The 19,760-nt window shown below is 45.7% G+C and overlaps 1 protein-coding gene across 2 annotated transcripts in view; it reads right to left on the bottom strand.

Moving 5' to 3' along the window:
• FAM110B (family with sequence similarity 110 member B) overlaps positions 1-19,760 on the bottom strand; it is a 199,616-nt gene that overhangs the window by 77,481 nt on the left and 102,375 nt on the right. The window contains exon 1 of one of the 2 annotated variants that reach the window (XM_075316338.1): positions 15,817-15,975. The exons of the other annotated variant lie outside the window; for it this stretch is intronic. The gene's annotated coding sequence lies outside the window, so the exon portion shown is untranslated. Of the gene's footprint in view, positions 1-15,816; positions 15,976-19,760 lie in introns of those variants that run through there. 2 annotated transcript variants of the gene reach the window in all.

The following is a 19,760-nucleotide window of genomic DNA, read 5'->3' on the forward strand; positions in this document are numbered from 1 at the left end:
TGTCTGTAATTGTCGCTCCCCAAAAAAACCTGTTAGGTTCTTATTGCGTCCGTGCTTGGTTTTTAAAACCGCACGTGTGTGCCTGTTGGTGGCAGCGTACAGGTGCACTTGTGTGCAATTTCCACAAACTTTGATATAACGCACAAGTAGTGAATATACACGTCAGCAGTGCACAGCATTGCAAAATGCGCAAGGGCATTGGCAAGGAACAAGGAAGTGGACGTGATGGTGGTGCAGGCAGAGGCCGAGGTCGTGGGCAAGCTCTAATTTCGCCACAACAAAGGGCCACATCTAGTCGCTCGCACGTCCTGTCCCAAATTCTTGGGGACCGCAGCAGTACACCGCTCTTGAACCAAGACCAGTGTCAACAGGTTGTTAGTTGGATAGCAGATAATGCTTCCAGTCAGATTGGCACCACCACAAACACTCTGTCTTCCACACGGTCAAGTGTCAGTAGCCGTGATACTGCACCGCACATTTCTGAACCTGATCCTCCTTCCTACCACCAGGCTGAGTACACGTCCTCCTCGGACATTAATGATCCCACACTTGGACACTCGGAAGAGCTGTTCACGTTTCCATTCACACATTCTGGCCTCTCGCCAGCTCATATTGAAGTGGGTCATGAGGAGATCGTCTGTACAGATGGCCAAATATTTGAGCAGCCACGTTCTCACGAAGTTGGCAACGTGTCTCAACAAGTGGTGGACGATGATGAGACACAATTGTCAGGAAGTCAGGAGGAGGAGCAGGGTGCGGAAGAGGAAGACGACGTGGTGGATGATCCAGTAACTGACCCAACCTGGCAGGAGGATATGCAGAGCGAGGACAGCAGTGCACAGGGGGAGGGAGGCGTAGCATCACAACAGGCAGTAAGAAGCAGGGTGGTGGCCCCAGGCAGAAGTCAGGCAACCGTTCCCCGGAACAACACGACGACACAAGGTGCCTGTACAAATGTTAGGTCTTCCCGAGTCTGGCAGTTTTTTAAGTTGGATCCAGATGATTCAAAAAAGGCCATTTGCAACACCTGCCGTGCCAGCATCAGCAGGGGTACCAAAACTAGCAGCCTGACCACCACCAGCATGATCAGGCACATGTCAGCCAAGCACCCGACTTTGTGGGAAGTACAACAGAGTCGAGGAGCAGTGCTTGCTGATGTCACTGCTACGTCTTCGCTGGTTGTGCATGCGAGCCAATCCCCTGTCCATGCTGCCTGCGAACAAGCCTCCTCCACTCCTGCACCTGCAGTTGCCTACGCAGAAAGAACACCATCATCAAGCACGTCCTTGTCCCAGCGCAGCGTTCAGTTATCCATTCAGCAAACCTTTGAACGCAGGCGCAAATACACTGCCAACACCCCACATGCCACAGTTCTAAATGCTAACATTTCGCGACTGCTTGCGCTGGAAATATTGCCTTTTAGGCTGGTGGAGACAGAAGCATTCCGTGACCTGATGGCGGCAGCTGTCCCACGTTACTCGGTCCCCAGCCGCCACTATTTCTCCCGGTGTGCCGTCCCCGCGTTGCATAACCACGTGTCACAAAACATCACACGTGCCCTGAACAACGCTGTTTCACCCAAGGTCCACCTAACCACAGACACGTGGACAAGTGCTTGTGGGCAAGGCCGCTACATCTCGTTGACGGCACACTGGGTTAATATTGTGGAAGCTGGGACCCAGTCTGAGCGAGGGACGGAACACGTCCTTCCCACACCAAGGTTTGCAGGCCCTACCTCAGTCAGTGTTTCACCCACACTCTACAGCTCCGGAATGTCATGCTCTTCAGCCTCCTCCTCCTCCTGCGCATCCTCATCCACTGTACCCTCCACACCAGTCACAAGCTGGAAGCACTGCAGCACTGCCTCGGCGAAGCGGCAACAGGCTGTGCTGAAGCTAATCTGCATAGGTGACAAACCCCACAATGCAGAAGAGCTGTGGACAGCTCTGAAACAGCAGGCAGATCACTGGCTCACACCTCTGAACCTAAAGCCAGGAAAGGTCGTGTGTGACAATGGCCGGAACCTGGTGGCGGCTTTGAGGCGAGGCCAGCTGACACATGTTCCATGCGTGGCCCATGTGCTCAACCTCGTGGTTCAGCGGTTTCTAAAGTCATACCCAGAGCTGTCTGATCTGCTGGTAAAAGTTCGCCGCCTGTCTGCACATTTTCGAAAGTCACCTACTGCTTCAGCCGGCCTTGCCGGCTTTCAGCGCAGTTTGCATCTTCCGGCTCACAGACTGGTGTGTGATGTCCCCACGCGTTGGAATTCAACTCTGCACATGTTGGTCAGGATATGTGAGCAGAAGAGGGCAGTTGTTGAGTATCTGCATCACCTAAGCCGTCGGGAAATGGGTCAAACTCCACACATAACACCTGAGGAGTGGAGATGGATGTCAGACCTATGTACCATCCTCCAAAACTTTGAGGACTCCACCAAGATGGTGAGTGGTGATGACGCCATTATTAGCGTCACCATACCGCTACTCTGCCTTCTAAAACGGTCTCTGCTGAAAAACAAACATGATGCATTGCAGGCGGAGCGCGATGAGTTGCAGCAAGACGCGATGAGTTGCAGCAAGAAACAGTAGTGGGTGTGGGTGATAACACACAGCCCAGCCTCGTCTCATCACAACGTGCAGTGGAGGACTATGACGAGGAGGAGGATGAAGACATGGAGCAACTCTCCGGCCAAATTGAGGATATGACATGCACACCAGTCATATCCTCGGTTCAGCGTGGCTGGCCAGAGGACAGGGTAGATGAGGAGGAGGAGGAGGAGGAGGAGGAGGAGGAGGAGGAGGAGGAGGACAGCATGTTCAGTCATCTTGTTGGTCAGGCTACTGAAGTCCTGGCTGTTAAGAGTCTGGCGCACATGGCTGACTTTATGGTAAGCTGCCTGTCTCGTGACCCTCGCGTTAAGAACATCTTGGCCGACAATCATTACTGGTTGGTAACACTGTTAGACCCACGCTACAAGGAGAACTTTTTGTCTCTTATTCCCGTGGAGGAGAGGTCAACCAAAATGCAGCAGTTCCGGAAGGCCATAGTCACGGAAGTAGGCAAAGCATTCCCCTCACAAAACGCTAGCGGCATAGGTCAGGAATCAGTGGACAAACGAGGCGTACAGCCGAGAGAGGCACAAGTCCAATCCGCCAGAGGTAGGGGAACAGTCTTTAAGATGTGGGACAGTTTTCTCAGCCCCTCACGTACCACAGCCCCTGAGGTGCGGGGTAGTGCCACAAGAAATCCTAAGTTTGCCCAGATGCTGAAGGAGTACCTTGCAGATCGAACAACTGTACTCCGACATTCCTCTGTGCCTTACAATTATTGGGTATCCAAGCTGGACACGTGGCATGAATTGGCTCTCTACGCCTTGGAAGTCCTGGCCTGCCCTGCTGCTAGCGTTTTGTCAGAGCGTGTTTTTAGTGCCGCAGGTGGAATCATTACAGATAAACGCACCCGCCTGTCAACTGAAAATGCTGACAGGCTGACTCTGATCAAGATGAACAAGGGTTGGATTGGGCCAGACTTCACCACACCACCAGCAAATGAGAGCGGAATTTAAAGTTTGCCATGTACCTCCACTCACCCATGGGTACACACTTCTGGACTTTGGATAATCGCTGGACTGCTCCTCCTTCTCCTCATGCGCCACCATGATGATGACCGTTACAAATTGCAATACTTAGGCCTTTGTTTCAGGTATACCCCCAGTGGTAAATTTTTTCGCCCATTCTTTGCAGAATGGACATTACAACGACAGGAGACCCGCTCCTTTGCAATGGGAACAATGTTTTGAGGCCCTCATGCACGTCTCTACCCAGGGACAACGTGGAGCCTCCCAATTTTTGGCTGCCCTGCCTAAGGGCTATACTACAATAGACCCACTTCCTTACAATGGGCACTTCAGGTTTACAGGCCATCATGCACGTCTCTATCCAGGGACAATGTGGAGCCTCCCAATTTTTGGCTGCCCTGCCTAAGGGCTATACTATAATACACCCACTTCCTGACAATGGACACTTAATGTTTTGAGGCCCTCATGCACGTCTCTACCCAGGGACAACGTGGAGCCTCCCAATTTTTGGCTGCCCTGCCTAAGGGCTATACTAAAATAGACCCACTTCCTTACAATGGGCACTTCAGGTTTACAGGCCATCATGCACGTCTCTATCCAGGGACAATGTGGAGCCTCCCAATTTTTGGCTGCCCTGCCTAAGGGCTATACTACAATAGACCCACTTCCTTACAATGGGCACTTCAGGTTTACAGGCCATCATGCACGTCTCTATCCAGGGACAATGTGGAGCCTCCCAATTTTTGGCTGCCCTGCCTAAGGGCTATACTATAATACACCCACTTCCTGACAATGGGCACTTCAGGTTTACAGGCCATCATGCACGTCTCTATCCAGGGACAATGTGGAGCCTCCCAATTTTTGGCTGCCCTGCCTAAGGGCTATACTACTACAATAGACCCACTTCCTTACAATGGGCACTTCAGGTTTACAGGCCATCATGCACGTCTCTATCCAGGGACAACGTGGAGCCTCCCAATTTTTGGCTGCCCTGGCAAAGGGCTATACTAAAATAGACCCACTTCCTTACAATGGGCACTTCAGGTTTACAGGCCATCATGCACGTCTCTATCCAGGGACAATGTGGAGTCTCCCAATTTTTGGCTGCCCTGCCTAAGGGCTATACTATAATACACCCACTTCCTGACAATGGACACTTCAGGTTTACAGGCCCTCATGCACGTCTGTATGCAGGGGCATTGGTGAACCTCACAATTTTGGACTGCCCTGGCAAAGGAAAATACTACAAAGACTCACTTCCTCAAAATGGGCACATTAGACTCAAGAGGCCTTCATGTACGTCTCTTCTCAGGGACATCGGAGTGCCACACAATGTTTTCACGTAAAATCTTTCATGTATTAATCTCAAAAAGTAACATACACCAGCTCTATCTCACTATTGGGTATGTGCCCTTAACATTTCCGCCATGAAAAATCATTTTGGGGTCATTTTGGAAGGTTTTCTGGTGAGTCCGTAAAAATGGCGTAAAACGCGGACAAAATTGTTCACAGCTGTGACTTTTCAGTGATAAATGCTTCAAGGGGTCTTCCCCATGCTGTTGCCATGTCATTTGAGCACTCTTCTGAGACTTTTGTGACATTTTTAGGGTTTCTCCATGCTGCCGGGGGGTCATTTCACAAAAATACTCGGGTCTCCCATAGGATAACATTGGGCTCGTTGCTCGGCCCGAGTACACGAGTATCTTGGGAGGCTCGGCCCGAGCTTCGAGCACCCGAGCTTTTTAGTACTCGCTCATCACTAGTAATCACTATCGCTAGTCAATAGGAAATGTGAGTAATTTTCTGCTGGACCCAACAAAGAGGTCTGGCGGATAGGAAAGTGATGAAACAGAGCCTGGAAAACATGCCTGCATGCATTTCTGACTCACATATGGGTCTCTCTCGCGATCAGTAAGTATGACCAGCCAAGCACAGTAATGCCACAACCAAGATGGCAGCGGCATTGCTGTGATTGGTTAAGAAGTCCAGCACGTTAAGTGGCTTCAAATCAGACGCCAAACCTGCTGGGTGGGACATACAAATATTGCGAGACAAGTACACCAAAACTCAATGTAATGGGTAACCCGAATACCGTACTATCAGTGTGAGTAGCAAATAGTAACGATTACAATCGCTCATCACTATCAGCCATATTCTCCTTCTCTTGCTTCCTGAAGCGTAACGTGAACAAATCGGAACTTATTATCTTTCCTCCATCTCATGTATCTTCCCTTCTTGATCTAGCACAGTAAATGGCATCATGCTCTCGCCTGTACCAGAAATCTGGTGCCTCTGAGTGACCTCAGACTCTGCCCTGTACTTCAAACCGCACATACAAACAAACTCTCACCCCTAGATATGAGCGAACCCGAGGTTCAGTGTTTGTATCTAACACACACTTTACAAAAAAAAAACAACCAAAAAAACCCAAAACAAAACAGTTCACGTTCGGATATTGCCTGCTTCACATATGCAAACCACTTGAACGGGCATCGCTGTGCTCAGCCCAGTACGAGCCACTTGCACTGTTTGAATGGCTCTCACTGGCGGTAACAACAATGTTATTGGATGGAATGTGTCCAAAAACAAACAAAAAAAACACATGAAAAAAGCTCACTCTCTCTTCCTTCCCTGGAAATGCTCTGTTTATGGCTGGCTGTATGTGGGCAGAGAGCCGAACTGCCAATCAGTGACTTCCAGTGGGGTTCAGGTCAAGTCCAGGTTCCAAGCTGAACTTTATATAAGGTGCGGCTGAATCCGCTAAACCAGAACTTCAATGGGTCCACTCATCACTGGTCCCGACTCCCTAGAGGTGCATTATTAGTACTAATAACTGGACACAACAAAGCTCCAAGAACAAGCTGTAGCTCCAAAGGTAGACTCCAATATTTTCGGACCATCAATTCCAAAGGAATGAGAAAAATCTGTTTGGCATAGGTGCCCATAAAATTCAGATAACCATTTGTGGTTGGATTGTTTTTCCTTAGCCTTCCATATACAGTCAAGTACACAGGTAATTTTTAAAACAAACTTCTCTGGCAATGGATGATCTCACATGGCGAGAAAAAAAAAAATAAAGATCCAGTGTTGACCAAAACGCTCTTTCTCTTGGCAACAAAGGTCAGGACACCCCTCCCCAACGACGAAAGTCAGCGAGCTAGTCAATTACTATACCTAATATTGTACAAGTACACTCTGAATTGTAAACAACTGTGGAATTTGTTGGCATGATGGGAAAAAACCGGTAGACATTGACTTAACCCTTCCACACCTTCCCTGCCCTGCACAATATTTTAACTATAATTGGCCATTTAGTGGTAGATACATTTTCCCAAATTTATGGGAGCAAAGTTTACCAAAGTTCAAGTAAAATATATAAATGCCCTGGACCCTCATTGAGTTTTAGTGGATGAGGATGGCTTTTTACCTCCGAAGCCTCATTAGAGTTTAAATCATGAAGCAATACTTTCTATTTACTTGAATTCCTTGCTTTCATTTCTCGATTCTACAGCTCTGACCACATTAACTGGACCTCTCTCTCATGTTCTGAATTCCCGACGCCTAGTAAAAATTGGTCTTTCCTATAAAGTCTATTCTTGTCATTTTGGTGTCTCAGTCATGATTGACATAACTTTCTTTGTATAAATTATATGTTTACATATAGATACACCAGTAATAAATATATAATATATAAATAATATTTTTTTCATTTTTATTATTGTTACCATAACCCCCCCCAAGAAAAAAATAAATATCAGAAGCTGAAAAGGGTAATTGAGATATATGTTTTTTTTACCACACACAAAAAGTATTAATTACATCACAAGTTTTCTAAGTAAATATATTCCTAAAAGGTGCTATTGACATATATTTATTTCTCACCAAATTTGGGTAACAACCCATCCAATCCACACAGGCAAAGAAAACAAACCATAGATGTCCAAAAAGTTATGTGCAATAATAATGAGAAATGACAAGGAAAAGGTATTGAACACCTGAAGATGCAAAAAGCCATGGAAACTCGTTACATCAGTTGAAATCTATCAGTAATTAAAAACAACCCTGCCTCTTAGTGAAAAATATTCCATATATTCCAATAGCCCATATATATTCTAGCATCTAGCTTTACTTTTAGTGCACGATCTAGACCCACGCAGCTCCGAAAGTGAATGTGTGACCCGCTAGCAGCTTGCTGCCATGACACGGAGCATGGGTGAGTACACCGCACGCTCCTATCCCCCTATCCCTTCCACCAACATTTTTAATCCCCGGATTCTGGATCCCATAGACGTCTATGGGTACCAGATTCCACACCGGATCCGGATTTTTTAAGAAAATGAACAGGGCCCTGCACTATATAACTGGACTCCAGAGGACAGACATCCCAGTTTTCCCAACCAACACTAAAGGGCTTGGATACATCCTGCATAAAAATGGAAAACAAACGAACAAACCAAACAACAAAACAAGAGCTATTGGCTGTAAGCCAGACACTGTATCACATTTAGCTGTGTGCCTGGCGCTCTATGCAAGTTGTGTGTACAGTGACAGCTCAGTAATCCAATCTGATTCTGGGAGTTGCTGGGTTATTCAGGTGTTCCTTATTCCCAGTGATTGCCCAGCTACTCAGCTGAGCAGTTTCTCCCAGGAACTCTGCTAGTATCCATTTGTTTAGCCCCTTTGCACTTATCCACTACTCTCCAGGTATTCCGATTTCAGACCATGACCCAAATATGCCTTTGTTTTTGTCCCCTTAACCCTTGAAATGCTCTTCAAGTATCTGACCCAAAACGCTTGCTTACTCTGTATAACAACTTGTCATTAGTGACCAGTCACACTGATGGCATTGGTTACGGAACAATTTCTAAAGTACTGAAGGTTCCAGTGAGCATAATGCGGAAGTGGAAGGAACATCATTTCACCATAAATTGGCTAAGACCAGGTGATCCCTGGAAGATTTCAGCTAAAGGAATGAAAAGAATCTTCAGATGAGTTGTCCAAGAGCCAAGGACCACCTGTGGAGAGCTACACAAAGACCTGGAATCAACAGGTACAATGATTTCAAAGAAAACTAGAAGTAAAAGGTACTCAACTGCCTTGGCCTGTATGTACACTCACCACGCAAGACTCTACTACTGAACAAAAAGGATTTTTAAATGCATTTCAAGTTTGCTCAACAACATTTAGAGAAGCCTGTGACATACTGAGGGAATAGTCTGGTCAGATGAGACAAAAACCGAATGCTTTGGATGCCGTAATACACACTATGTTTGGAGGTCAAAAGGCACTGCATATCGCCCCAAAAACTCATTACCAACACTGAAGTTTGGAGGTGGAAACATGGTATGGGGCTGTTTTTCAGCACTGGCAAATTTGATATCATTGAAGGAAGGATGAATGGACAAACAGTACTGAGATTCTTGATAAAAATCTGCTGCCATCTAGGAGGATGATTAAGATGAAAAAAGGAGGCAATTTCAGCAAGACATAAACCAAAAGTACATAAAATGCATGAGTAGGTGCAGAAAAAAAAATGCAGATTGCTCTAGATTTCAGTTTTAAAATTTGCCCGAAACATCTGCACCAGTCATGCAAGGTGTGACCCCAGCCTTACAAAACTCCTTTTCCTATAGCTAGTTTCTAGGTTCAGACAGTCGTCTCTGCTCTTGAATCCCATCATCACACTGACCATTTGCTGAAGCAATGATAGTAGTATAAAAGCAGGGGCCAGCTGGCAAATTTTGGCCTGGGAGGGCAATTACAAAGCAGTGGCCCTCGAGTTGTAGCAACCCACCTTTAGCCTGCTTATCTCTCGCTGCTACATTAAAGCAACAGAGGTAAAAGGATTTCAAAATAATGGTGGCTGGGACATACAGTAGATATGGAAACAAAACCGAGCTTACTACATAGATACAGGATCAGAACCAAGCTTACTGTATAGATATGGGAAGAGAACCAAGACTCCTAAATAAATACAGTACCAGAACTAAACCTACTACATAAATACAGAACCAGAACTGACCTTACTACATTGATACGGGAACAGAACAAAGCTTATTGAATAGTTACAGGAACAGATCCGAGCCTTCTACATAAATACAATACCAGAAAAGAGGTTACTACATAAATATAGAGAATTGGAAAACATCCAAATCCTAACAGTATGTTACACAATGTTAGGAGCCACAGTGAAATCCTACAAGTATGCTGAAATCCGATTTAAAAGGAACTTATCACCTCAAGAAATGCTATTTCTCTCCAGATATAGGGTTCACCTGTAGGCAAATACAGTGCTATGCAGAAGTTTGAGCACCACTGGTCAAAATTACTGTTATTGTGAACAGTTAATCAAGTTGAAAATGAAATGATCTTTAAAAAGGCAAAGTTAAAGATGACACATTTCCTTTATATTTTAGGCAAGAACAAAAAAATAATTTTCATCTTTAACATTTCAAAAACTACAAAAATGAAAATGGGCCAATGCAAAAGTTTGAACACCCTTGGAGATTTGTCTGCTCAGATAACTTTGACTATCATTTCAGACCTTAATTAGCCTGTTAGGTTTGTGGCTTGTTCATTATCATAGTTAGGAAAGGACAGGTGATGCAAATTTCACAGCTTTATAAAAACCCAGCTTCCTCTAACCTTGTGCAAATAAAACAGCCATGGGTTTTTCAAAGCAGCTGCCTAGCACTCTGAAAATCAAAATGGTGAAGGCCCACAAAGCAGAAGAAAGCTAGAAGAAAATAGCAAAGCGTTTTCAAGTTGCCTTTTCCTAAGTTCGAAAAGTAATTCAGAAATGGCACTTACAGAAACAGTGGAGGTCAGGATAAGGTCTGGAAAACCAAGCAAAATTTCTGTGAGAGCTGCTCGTAGGATTGCTAGAGTGGCAAAAAAAAGACAGAATGTCATGACAAGAACATCTCGCCAACCATTAAGCATGTGGGTGGATTAATCATGCTTTGGGTTGTGTTCTATCCAATGGCACTAGGAACATTTCACGGGTAGAGGGAAGAATGGATTGAATTAAAGTTTAACAAATTCTTCAAGCAAACATAACACCATCTGTAAAAAAGCTGAAGTTGAAAAGAAGATGACATCTACAAATGGATAAGGATCCTAAACACAATTCAAAATCCACATTAGCCTATGTCAAAAGGTACAAGCTGAAGGTTTTACAATGGCCCTCACAGTCCCCTGATCTGAACATCATTGAAAATCTGTGGCTAGACCGCAAAAGAGCAGTGCATGCAAGTGTCGCGGGCGGAGGAGGGGACGCTGCGCTCTCCCACTGCTCGGTTCCGGCTGCTGCTCGGTGGTGGCTCGAGCGGTGGGCCGGATCCCGGGGACTCGAGGGGCGTTCCTCGCCCGTGAGTGAAAATTGGTTTTGATTGTGGGGATTTGATATTGTCCGTGACGCCACCCACGGTTGTGGTGAAGTTGTGACACCACCGCTGCTCTGGACGGGGATCCCGGGAGCGGTGACAGGGAGCAGCTTTGATGTTAGTTCTCCCCTCCGTGGGTAGGGGGTTGGTTGTCCCGGGGCCCGGTGATGGGGTAGGGATGGATGGCAGGCGGGTTACGGGGCCTGGTGAGGTGCAGGGTCGCGGGGGCAGCACTGTGCCGCACGGCACGGTGGTACTCACTCAGCCAATGATGAGGACACAGTTCTCGGTAAAACACACGGCTGGATGGACGGGTCCCACAGACGGCTGCGGTTTTGATTCTCCCGGCAGGTTGATGGTGACTGCCTTTCCCTGCACCTGTGTTGTTTAACGGTTCCAATGGGTTCCCACCGGTAACCCGCTCCCCAGCTTGGTTGGCTGCCGGAGGAGCCCCTTTTGCCCGCAGGCTCTGGCCCTGGGAACTTTAGCCTTGGCGGTGACTGTGTTTCCCTCTCTCGGTTGGACGGTTGCCTTCTGGCCCGGCGGTACCGGACCGCTACGCAAAGAGAAGCCAGCACCACCCGGCAGGGGCGTACGGACCCCGGCAAGGCTAGGAGTCGCCGTGAATTTGCCAAATCCGTTAGCGAACGGAACCTCCTGGGTTTCCCAGCAGCCAAGTCCCGACAGAAGGCAACAGTCCAACCGAGAGAGGGAAACACAGTTTCAATGTGTGAAAGCAGCCATATATCGTTCTCTCAGATAAAGGCTGTTACATTTAGATCCGAGATCCACCTCACTACAGGTTGCTAAAAATGGCACCTTGCAGCCAATATGAGGCAAAAGTGGACATTCTAAACTTTTTGTCACAAGTTCTTCCACCTTTTTCACATTCTTAACTTGGCTCTACTGCTTATTTAGTTAATGAATGCACGCTGCCTGGGACCGACTCTTTACATCACGTTCCTAGAGATGACAAGCTTTTATATCATAACAAGCATTTGCCCATTTCATTTTCCTTTTGGTTCCATTTATACTCTCCCCGCCTGCATGAGTGGAGATAATGAGCTCATACATGGAGGTCGTGGTCCCACCATATGTGAGCAATGCAGGGGTCCTGTTTACATCCTTACGTCAAATCTCTTTTTTCTGATTTTAGACCAAGTGTACAATCATTGCTCGTAGATAGCTTGTTCTTGGCAACACCAATGGTTAGGGACCCGTAACCAAGGAGGAGGTGGATACTGTGCAGAAGGGCAGATTGCACAATACACTTTAACCACCTGATAGGCCATGGCGTCACATTTACATACAGCAAATATGGCACAAGTTGACGAGGAGATACATTTGAGAAGACACTTACGTAATTCCACCATATAATATCCAATTGCAGACTACTTAAGCCTATCACATAATGTAGAAGTACCATTCTTGGGGTGTCAAGTGATCCTAAAAGCAGAGTGTGTGGTAATGACAGTTCCTAGAAGAGGATAATGTGAACGTTCATCTCTACACACAATGTGTGGCTGATATATAGATATAATAACATGAAAGGTCACGTTGTTCCATTACTTACTATATACTGATCTTTAGGCTACATTCTCAATGCCGTCTCTATTTTCACATCCATAGAAAACAGACCCCTTTTCTTTCACGTGTCATCCATATTATATTATGTGGCATCCATTTTTAAAATGGATGTGCATGTGGATCAATGAACCTATGGGTCAGAGTGCTGTCCATAATAGAAGCAAGAGCAAAGGATATGATAAAGGTATGTGTAAATATAACCTTAAAAGGGAATCTGTCAGCAGGTTTTTGCTAGGGCAGTATGCTATTGGGGTAGAGAACTGGATTCCACTAATGTGTCACTTATTAGGCTGTGTATTGTTGTTTCAATAATATTGTTTTATGAGCAGAAGATTATCACTGGAGGACTAGGTGTCTGGTGCCTCCAAGTCAATTGCTCTGTCTCACCCCATGCCCACGACTGATTAGCAGCTTTTTGTCAATATACAGTGTACACAGAAAGTTGCCAATAAGTGGTGTGGGCAGGGTTATACAGAGGTCAGTATTCTGAGTACTGCTAGATTTGCAGCAGAGAAAACCGTGATTGTATCAAAATGACAGCATGCAAACCAGGGGTGGCACAGACAGATGAAGCCCCTGTGGATAAAAAGAATATCAGCTCTTTGATGTCCAATAACGTGTCTGGAGGTAAAAGTGGGCCCCGCTACCTCTTGGGCACCTGTGCAACTGCAAAGGTTGAACCAATGGTGTGCCTGCCCCTGATGCAGAACAGAAAGCGAGATTTCTAGTATTGTGTGCTCAGCCCCTACATTCTACTGCTCTCAGATTACATAACAAAAACCTGCTGACATTTGTTTAAAGGGAACCGGTCACCAGTTTTTTGCCCTATAAGCTGCGGTCACCACCACTCGGCTCTTATATATACAGCATTCTAACATGCTGTATATAAGAGCCCAGGCCACTGGGTATAACATAAAAAACACTTTATAATACTCACCTAGAAGGTCGCTCCGGTGCACAACGGTCTGATGGGCCGAGCCATTGTCTGGGACCGTCGCCTCCCCTTTCGGCCATCTTGGTCTTCCTTCATCTGAAGCCTCGGTGAATGACACGTCTACGTCATACACACGCGCTGGCATTGGAGGTCCTGCGCAGGCGCACTACATTACCTGAGCAGGGCAGATCAAAGAGCACCTGCGCAGGACCTCAATGCCGGCGCGTGTGTATGACGTGGATGCGTCATGCACCGCGGCTTCAGAAGAAGGAAGACCAAGATGGCCGAAAGAGGTGGCACCAGTTCTGGAGAACGGCGCCACCCATCCGACCGTTGTGCAGCGGAGCGACCTTCTAGGCGAGTAGTATAAAGTGTTTTTTATGTTCTACCCAGCGTCCTGGGCTCTTAGATACGGTATGTTAGAATGCCTTCACGTTTTCCTCTTTTAACAGTTAAACTGTTATTTCACACAAACCAGAATTGAAAACAAAAATGAGGCTTATAGCCCCATCCAAAACAATAAGGGAAAATTGCTTTTTGGGCATATACTTGTCGAATATGTCCAGGAATGGTCCTGATTCTCATGCTCTGCAACCAGCTACCCACTTGGGCAGGTTTCTCTTAATCAGCTTTCTGCCAGCACTATAGGTACTGAAACTTCCTTTCCCAGCATGCATTACTCCTGCCATTGGCCAATGCCCTGCACTGAAAGCCTGTCTTGTGCCTGTACGCATAGGATAACCGCTTCCCTCCTACCCTTCCTATAATCCGTCTCAGTCTCTGCTTCTACATGTGGATTATCTGTGACAACAAGCAGTGGAAAAACAAAGTGATTTGCAGATTTCCATTTAGCACATTATCAAATAAGATCAAGCTTTCTGGTTGTACATTGACCACTTAAATACTTATCTATGTAGTCATCTTCAGACTCTATGCTTGGGAACCGTTGTGGAGACTGACACATCCAGTTACTTGCGGTGCTCCACCTTTGCTATGTATCCTCGCAGTGGGAAGTTGCCGGATATCAGAACTTCATAAACGAGTAAATATAAGAATACAGTAATAATGACTATATAGGAGTCTGATAACTCACACAAAGAGCAGTCTAGGAGGCCTAAAGCATGTGCAGCATATCACACGCCTCACGTCACACATGGAGAACACCGTCATTCATCTCATTTTTATCTAGAGACAACCAACCAACACTCCCGACACGTTGTGGCAGCGAGCCAGTTGTGTGACCTAGTGACTGTGCAAAGAGATTCAGAAGGTCTGCCTTCATTATACGACACAGGAAAAGACCTTCAACCAAATCTACAAAAAATAAAATAATATATTCTAAGACAACTAATGGTAAGAATATCCCAAATCATTAATTACATATACTAATAGTGTAAGAAGCCACTACTTACGGACAGAAGCAAACCTTGGAAGCTTGTGTTAGGCTGGTCACAAGTTTTTTTTAAGTAACCTGTATGAAACCAATCAATACCTGATCTATTCAATAAAACTTTAGTCTGGATTTGTAGAATAGTCACTGAGCCTCAAGAGGAAGGTAAAGTCAGACTAGAAATACCAGGTCTATATGTTAAAAAGTCCAATCTTTCTCTATAGACCATAAGTAGCTATTCTTTTAGGAGCAGAGCTTAAGAACATATCATCACAATTTGGGGCATGTTAAATGTTGGGAAGAATGCGTATGTTTTGGGGTTTTTTTTTACAATTTTGATTAACGATCTGTAATAAATCCCTGAACTTTTCTTCTAACCATGTTTTTTTTTTTAATTAATGCAATCTGATGTGTTTATTCTAATGAAATGATCAGTAATAAAGACCCTTTATGAACGGTCATCAGGTCTATGGCTACCTTGCGTTCGCCCAGTGTACTAAACACACAATCTATAGGAGGAGATGACCCATCGCACTATATCCACCAGCATGACTCAAAGCAGACAACAACAGGCCAAACTGGAGGAGATCAGGACTAGATCGTAAAGTTTGGAGCGCATTCAAGTCTATACGCACTAAGTAAAACCTATTCTCCGACTTCACGGAATTCAATGCCACGGTCTGTAGGATGTCGTGTTTGTGCATCCAACATCAGTTCACGAGAACGGAAAACAGGATTTACTTTTAAAGAACGAGAAACCTTGTACGAATAGAGAAAAAAGGAAGAAACGAGCTGGACACAGCCTCACGGTGAGGATCCTGCCGGCACACAGTATAAATCACATTAATAGGAGAGCACAGCACATTAAACACATTACATGATCACGACCATTCATTTCATGCATGGCTGTATAGTAGAGAGCGGATAGAGAGGGCTGATGTACCCTTTTGTTTGACCTCTTCTTGCAGTCAAGTATGATCCTCCAAGGGAGAGGGATGTCTCTGGCTGGTGGGTCCCTTTATCCGGGGCTCCGAGCTCCTTTCCCACTTACTGCGAGGACACAATACCTCTGTGCTTCTAATGCAGCACACAAAGATTACAGAGAAAACCTATGGAAGGAGGTAAGCAGCAACATGAGCAGCCAATGGGGGCGAGATCCATGGAGGAAATTAGCACATGCTCACTGGGGCTCTGCTACTGTCACCAGCGCTCAGAAGCCTCATAATCTAATTATAGCCGTTTGCTAGGACCGTACGACTGAAGCAAAGCCTGGGAGCAAATTAAATTTTAATAAGTGAAAACCTTTTTAGATAATACAAAGATTCCTGCGTGATATCCCGCTCAGACACACGCATCCACTGATGTGCTCTCCGGGTTATAAACTCTGTTGCCACGCAGCTTTTCTTTTTTTTCCTTCTTCTTCTCTTCCTGCTTAATCATGAAAAGCATTTGTCACTTTAACCTACGTATGCATAATTCATTAACTCCGTGTGCAGCAGGAGATCCTACACTTATTGGCACCGACCAGATAAAAGTAGCTATCGATAGAATTGATTTATTGGTTTATGATCCAAATGTCCCAGAATCGACAGAGGAAACAGTCGAGAACACAGACCCTATAGCAGATGTGCACGACTCCGTCCTCAAGAGTCACCGGCAGTGCGTGTCTTCAGGGTTTCCCCAGCATTGCACAGTGATATTTAATCACCTGCGCAGGTAACAATTCCTTCATGTGTGCAATGCTAAGGAAATCCTGATACGCGCACTGCCGATGGCCCTTGAGGATTGGAATTGTGAACGATTGCTCTATAAATAACCTGATAAAGTCAAGCTTGTGCTGAGACAACTGGTAAAAATGGCAGAAGTGAAGGGCATTCAAGTACCCCAAACTCCTCACTACACTATGTAACTCTTGGCACTTCAAAAGCACTTCAAAGACTCTCTAGATGAAGGTTCCCCTCTCCAGTCTTCAAGACCCACCAACAGTGCATGTTTTCAGAATTTCATTAGTATGGCACAGGTGATAATTTCATTACCAGTGCAATACTAAGGAAATCCTGAAAACATGCACTGATGGTGGTGTCATAAAGACTGGAGCTGGGGAACCCTAATCTAAAGAGTCTCTGAAATGCTTTTGACGTGACAAGAGTTACATTTAGTGTAGGGTGGAGTGGTGCTGTCATGCTAGGTACGGGGAAGTACCAAGTGAATGGCAAAAGGGAAGAGAAACCCTGTGTCTAGGGAAGAGGAAGATGGTGACCCCTGACCAAACCTACCACTGGCCCCTGGGGTTCCTCACCACCCTAGATAGGTTCTGCACCTATGGACGAGCCGGATACCTGACCATAGGTATCACTACTACTGGGCCCTAGATAGGGAATGGATGTGATGAGCTCTTAGTCAAGCCCACTAAACACTATAGACAACATAAGGAGGTTACGAAGGGAAAGTGCATGAACTACTTATCCACAGATGACTCAGGTAGAAGTTCAGCAAAGTTAGAGTAACGATACTACAGATGAGTACAAGCTACCTACTTGCAACCAGAGATGAATGAACTGAATAATATTACCAACACAAGTCCAGGGACGATGGGCCTATTAAAACAGAAGGGGAATACTGATAATCATCAGCTGGACAGACTGAGGGCACCGCTGGGTCCTAAAGGGGAATAGATGAAAATCCAGTAGGAAAGCTACCTAGTACAATGAATACTAACAGTCAGGGAGCGTTTTGCACAGCCAAACGCTGTGACCTTCTACTGCCAGAAACCAATGACTGTCACCCAAGACAGGTGGCTTTTGAGGACTGGAGAACACTGCTCTAGATAATCTTAGGGTTTGTGCTGGAAGGTCGTACCAGTCACAATAGCAAAACATATACTAAGTTATCAAGTTGTGCAGAACAAGTTTCTTTTGCTGCCTCTGAAAGTAGTGAAGGTAGGGTTGTACTTCCATTCCAATCAACTTCAGCTTCCACCTCATTTAGGTTGATTCTCATTAACATATCAGGTCTCCATGCACATGACTAAAGGGGGCTTTACACACTACGACATCGCTAATGCTAAGTCGTTGGGGTCACGGAATTGGTGACGCACATCCGGCCGCATTAGCGATGCCGTTGCGTGTGACACCTATGAGCGATTTTGCATTGTCGCAAAAACGTGCAAAATCGCTCATCGGTGACATGGGGGTCCATTCTCGATTATCGTTACTGCAGCAGTAACGAAGTTGTTCCTCGTTCCTGCGGCAGCACACATCGCTCCGTGTGACGCCGCAGGAACGAGGAAGCTCTCCTTACCTGCCTCCCGGCTGCAATGCGGAAGGAAGGAGGTGGGCAGGATGTTACGTCCCGCTCATCTCCGCCCCTCCGCTGCTATTGGGCGGCGGTTCAGTGACGCTGCTGTGACGTCGCTGTGACGCCGCACGGACCGCCCCCTTAGAAAGGAGGCGGTTCGCCGGTCACAGCGACGTTGCAGGGAAGGTAAGTATGTGTGACTGCTCTGGGCGATGTTCTGCGCCACGGGCAGCAATTTGCCCGTGTCGCACAACAGATGGGGGCGAATACCCAAACTAGCGATATCGGTACCGATATCGCAGTGTGTAAAGTGGCCTTTAGGCTAAGGCCCCTTTCACACATCAGTTTTTTGCCGTCAGTCACAAATCAGATTTCTCGACGAATCCATCGAGACTGTGGCGAAAAAGATGCGACGGATCAGTTTTTCGACGGATCCAACTAGCTGGGGGCTAAATAATAAATTGGAGCACGCTCAGTTAAAAAAAAACAAACAAAAAAACAGTACAGAATCCGATGCCAGATTCTATCATTTGACGGATTACGACGGATCCTGCGCCCATAGGCTTCCATGATACCAAACGACGGATGGCGATGGATCCGTCGCTGTCAGTTTTTTCGACGTACACAAAAAGTTTCTTACTAACTTAAAAGTTAGTTACTTTGGCTGTCTTCTCCATCTGATGGACAAACATTTTTCGACGGATCAGTCTAATAATGGATGAAACGTGAGCCCATCCGTCGTAAACCGTCACTAATACAAAACTATGAGAAAAAAACCCGGATCCACCGGCATTAGTCGCCGGATCCATTTTTTTTCAAAATTTGATGTATTGTGACTGACGGCAAAAAAACTGGTGTGTGAAAGGCGCCTAAGTTCACATATATAGTACTCATTTGTTAGAATTGATCCTACAGAGACCTGTTGGGAAAAAAGTTGTGCAGAAACAATTGTTTTGTCTGTTATTAAATAACAGTTTTGTTTTTTTCTTTTTCATTTTTTTAACATAGGAGTCCATGGAGAATTGGTCCGTTAACGGACTGCTATTTAGTCATCTGTTTTACTTTCATTTGTAATGGATCTGTTTTTTTCTTACAGGATCTGTTTCAATTGGAAGGTAAATAGCGATCCGTTAACGGATCCATTCTCCATAGACTCCAATGTTAAAAAACTGCTGAAATCATTTTGGGAAAGAATCTCTGCTGGATCCATTCTAAAGCCTGCTTTACACGTTGCAATTAGTTGTACAATCGCATTTGCGATGTGACACGCCCAGGTTGCATACGGGATCTTATGAGATCACACGTAGGTCGTTCATTTGCTGTCACATGTGCGTTAGTAGTCTATGTTAAATTGATCAATTTTGTGTGCGATCCTTTAGATCATGTGTTCTGTGACGTATGCATTGGGCACCCTTTTTTTTTTTTATTTATTGACTTGCCAAGCGTGTGTAATGTGTAGGGATGCGTTTTTACTATGTCATCTGCCATTCAGCTATGCTACATGGCCGCTGACAGCAGACACAGACAGCCATGTAGCAGAGCTGAATGGCAGATGACAGCAGACACAGACAGAGCCGCACTGTCAGAATG

Source organism: Anomaloglossus baeobatrachus, chromosome 6, assembly GCF_048569485.1.
Source record: "Anomaloglossus baeobatrachus isolate aAnoBae1 chromosome 6, aAnoBae1.hap1, whole genome shotgun sequence".
Classification (NCBI taxonomy): domain Eukaryota; kingdom Metazoa; phylum Chordata; class Amphibia; order Anura; family Aromobatidae; genus Anomaloglossus; species Anomaloglossus baeobatrachus.